The following is a 4,964-nucleotide window of genomic DNA, read 5'->3' on the forward strand; positions in this document are numbered from 1 at the left end:
GAGAAGGTAGCATTGATTCGAGAGCGCATTCTTGCGGCGCAGAGTCGACAGAAGAGCTATGCAGATCAGCGGAGACGACCTTTAGAGTTCCAGGTCGGAGACTCTGTTATGTTGAAAGTATCACCGATGAAGGGCGTTCAGCGATTCGGTAGACGGGGGAAGCTTGCCCCGGGATATGTTAGTCCTTTCAGGATCATCGAGCGCATTAGAGTTGTTTCTTACAGGTTAGATCTTCCAGCATCGATGTCGAGTATACACGATGTCTTTCATGTTTTGATTCTTAAGAAGCATCTGCGGGATGATGAGCAACAGAGAGTGATTGATTCACCATAGATTGAGATTCATGATGACTTGACTATCGTAGAGATTTCGGTATGCATACTTGCTAGAGAGAATAAAAAGCTTAGGAATAAAGTCATTCCATTAGTGAAAGTCCAGTGGAACCGGCAAGGAGCCGAAGAGATTTCTTGGGAGCGCGAGGAGGATGTTCGTCACGACTACCCACACCTGTTTGGACATGTATGATGTTGATAAATTCTTATGCTTATATGCTTTGATAGTAGTCTTTATCTATGTTGTTTAGTCACAATGATATTTATCTTTAACACTAGAATGGAGATATTGTCACCTGATCCTTAATCATTTGAAACATATGGTATATACATGAGGGTTTCCTTGTTTGGATTATTTCGCTCGACGTACCAATTTCGTTTAATTAGGGATTTAGGGGAGAATGTTTGCATTCTAGGTTGTTAACTTTAAATATCATTGTGCTAATACTATGAGATGGGTGCAGAAGGAATTCTTAATATGAATTACACCTTCTTATTGTGTTTTCCCAATTTTTGAGCTTTGAGATGCGATTGTGGAATTTCGGGGACGAAATTCTTTTAAGGGGGGAAGAATGTAAAACCCAGTAAATTTGAATATTTTATGATAAATAATGATAAATATGTTATATGGTGAAAAATAATATATTTTGATGTTTGGATATGATAAGAATTGATTTGAGATCAATTCAATGTATATTTGTGAAAATATGAGTGCAAATGCACAAAACATGCACAAAGGCCAAAAGAGTGAAAATCTGGGAATAATGACAAGTTATGAGTTTTTATATTTTTCACACCGATGCAGTTAGAATTTGGAAAAGTGTAAAAGACCAAAGTTGTAGATCTCTTCAGCAGCTTTCCAACAAGTCTTAGATCACCTCATTCTGAGTCGTATGAGAAAGTTACAGCCAAAATACTGAAGGAGTATTTTCCTAGTCAGACTAGGTTTCCTGGTTCGGGTCTAACTGGTTTGTTTCGGGTTTGCCTCTATAAATACCTGTATTTTTCACGAAAATTTCTTTCTTTTATCATATCTAAGAACCCTAACAGCCACCAAACCCCCATAAACCCTATTTTGAATTCTTGGAGAAGATTGGAGGCTTTCAAGTTGGGTTTTTGTTGATTTTTGGCTTTTGGAGTGGAGATCTCCTTCGACGTTGCTTCTAACAAGTTTTCCTACAACCCCAGGCGAGTATCATCTCTACTAATCCCCCTCCTAGTTTTTAAAATATTTTTGAAGAGTTTTTAAGGAGTTTTATAGAGCCTAATCAATTATTTTGTATATAAAAATTGGATCTTTTGTATATATGTATAAAGACTAGGTCTTTTCATGTTAAAGAGATTAAGCACGAATTTACAGAAGTATTTTTAAGATCTGAAAATAATTTAAACATTGTTTATCTGAATTTAGATGTCTTATTCTTCGTTTTAAAATTTCGTGCATGATTGAAGGTTTACATATGATTTCTTGTGCAAATAATCATGCTTGTTATGTTCTGTTGAAAATCTGCTGCACATATATACTGTTGAACTAGAAATTTAAAATAACAAATGAAATTCAAATTGAACCAAACTAATGCCAATTGAAAGATATGTGAATCTAGTTTTCAAAACAGAAAACCATACCTAAAGATAATTTTTCTAGAGAAAGATATGCTCAATTTACTGATGATATGTTCTGCAGAAAATCTGCTGCACAAATAAAATGTTTGACTGGAAATTTGAAATATCATATGAACTCCAAACTAAACCAAATCAGTGTCAAATGACAGCTATGTGAATCTAGTTTTCAAAACGAAAAACTATTCTTAAAAAGAGTTTGTTCAGAGAAGAAAGATATGCTCAATTTACTGATGATATGTTCTGCAGAAAATCTGCTGCACAAATAAAATGTTTGACTGGAAATTTGAAATATCATATGAACTCCAAACTGAACCAAATTAGTGTCCAATGATAGCTATGTGAGTCTAGTTTCCAAAACGAAAAACTATTCTTAAAAATAGTTTGTCCAGAGAAAGATATTCTCAATTTACTAATGATATGTCCTGCAGAAAACTGCAGATGTGCTGATTTGAAATAAATTGATATATTACGTAAATGTTTCTTGAGTTTCCCTATTGTTTGTTATTTTTTGAGAGAGTTTCTCGATCTTGTACTGTTATATACAATGCTTAAGAGTTGTTTAACATCTGGGATGATGATGAACACCAGATATGGACACGCACACCGAGATATGTGCACGTACCCTTAGATTATGTTGTGTTAACATACTTTTTGTCGCATGTTAAGCTGATGAATACATATGAAAGAGTATAGTTATTTCTTGTATCCGGAAATAGGGAGATAAAACCTTTTTGCCGCAGAACAATTGAGTAAGAATATTACAAAAGTATCGTTAATTCATGTATCCGGAAATAGGGAGATAAAACCTATTTGCCGCAGAACGATTGAGTAATAGTATTACAACAGTATCGTTATTATATGTATCCGGAATAGGAAAATAATAAATCCTATTGCCGCAGAGCGATTGAGTAACGAGCATTACAAAAGTATCGCTATAGTACAATATGATGCACACATAGATAATTAATCAGTTGTAAGTTTTACTTCCTAGATAGATTGCCCGTGAGTAGGGTATTTTCCTTTGAGAATTTGATACACCCGTTATAGATGGCAGATATATTTGTTTTAGTTTAGTTGGTATCCTCTTATATTAGAGCAGGTCACTCGGACGTAATTCGAGATGAGATGAGTATTCTTTATATTGGAGATTGGAGTATTTATCATTGATTATTTGTTTTTCATTCATAGAGAGTTATATGAATGATTTGATATATGTATGTACTGACTCTATTTTCTTATATACTCCTACCCCTTCCCCTGGGGAGAGGTAGTGATGATCTCGCTAGCGCTTTGACGCTCGTTGTTTTCCCCCCTTTCAGGCAGCGAGTCTGGCGCACGGAGAGTCGCAGGTTGATGGGACTTCTTAGTTGTCCATTTAGTTACTTATCATATTTTGTAGTTATTGTATAACTCCACATGTAGTTGATTATTTTCAGAATCTAGATTGGTATTTTGTTTCATAGAGTTGAGAGCTATTGTGAGACTTTGTTTATGTGACTCATTGTATTTGAGATTCAATTCAGACTCAGAGATATGTCTATTTTATTCCAGTTGGGCTCATTATTGATTTTTCTTATGCTTCTTCTGTGTATATCCAGTGTTATCCTATTTCTATTTTTACCTGTCTGTACCTTCACCTATTTATTGTTTCCACTAGAGAGATAGTGATTGTGATGGTGAAACTTGTCATAGCATGGTGGTTGGTGCTTGGCAGGTTTGACAATCCGGGTTTCACCTGGGACTGCAGCCTTGTGTGAACCCTGGGGCGTCACAAGATGTAGAACCCTAAGCATCCGGAGAATGATGAGATAAAGTCGGGGGAGTAGTAGCAGGAACAACATGTGATGGACGAGTGGTCTGAGAATCAATCTGTAAAATAATACATGTAATAAATCGAATTCACACTAAGTATATCCAAACATGTAGCAATCAGCCACAAAAGATAATCTTTTCATTTGATAAAGCATCGCAATCTTCTCAGAAGTTATTTTTAAGAATCAATCATTACACATTGAGGGGATTTTTTTCCAAATGTTTAGACAGATGCTCCTTAACTACAATTTTAAGAATAAAGAATAATTATCAAGGATGCTTTGAGAAAAATAGAAGCAACGTTATAATTCTCTACCATTCACCAACATCATGTTGCATTTAATAAAGATTTAGTACAGCTCAAACATGGACACTATGAATAGTTGGCATAGAGTTTGTTGTGTGCGGCGAAAGCGGGATAACCAAACGGGCATGCTTCGAGAACCAAATCAAACAAACGTCGAGATAAAGGCCAAAACAACCAAAATAACGGCATAAATCCAAACACAATAGTTTAACGTGGTTCGGCAATTGTCTACATCCACGAGGCAAGAAGGGGATTGAGTTTTCACTAATAGAGAAGAAGAGTACAAACTGAGATTACAAAATGCTCAAACTAATCAACTAATCTCACCAACAAATCTCTTAATCTCTCCAAATAAACCCTCAAACAATAGCTCAGAAAACTCTCCTTTTTCTGTGCTCCAATATCCCCAAACCAATCTCCAATCAAAGGCAAGGAAACTCTAAAAAACGTGTCTCTATTTATAGCAAAACACAATCCCAAACATATTAGGATTCTAAAAACGAGTCTGTAAAAAACGTGTCTCTATTTATAGCAAAACACAATCCCAAACATATTAGGATTCTAAAAACGAGTCTGCCACACCCTGGTGTGACACACACCACACTCATGGCAAACATGATAGATTCTGCCACACCAGGGTATGGCAGACACCACACCCATGGAAGACATGGCAGATTCTACCATACCCATGGCAGACACCACACCAGGGTATGGTGAAGTCTGTTTTTCTTATTCTTCACGTTTTTCTCAATTCCTTCCTTAATTTCTTCGCCGTTTTCACAATTCTCCACCTCGGTGAAGTTTTTCCAAAACTAAGCCGACATCAACCAAACAAAATGCCTCACTTGCTGCTTCTCAATCCTCAACAAGTCGAGACCCAAACGGGAGTG

Source organism: Asparagus officinalis, chromosome 10 (genome assembly GCF_001876935.1).
Source record: "Asparagus officinalis chromosome 10, Aspof.V1, whole genome shotgun sequence".
Classification (NCBI taxonomy): domain Eukaryota; kingdom Viridiplantae; phylum Streptophyta; class Magnoliopsida; order Asparagales; family Asparagaceae; genus Asparagus; species Asparagus officinalis.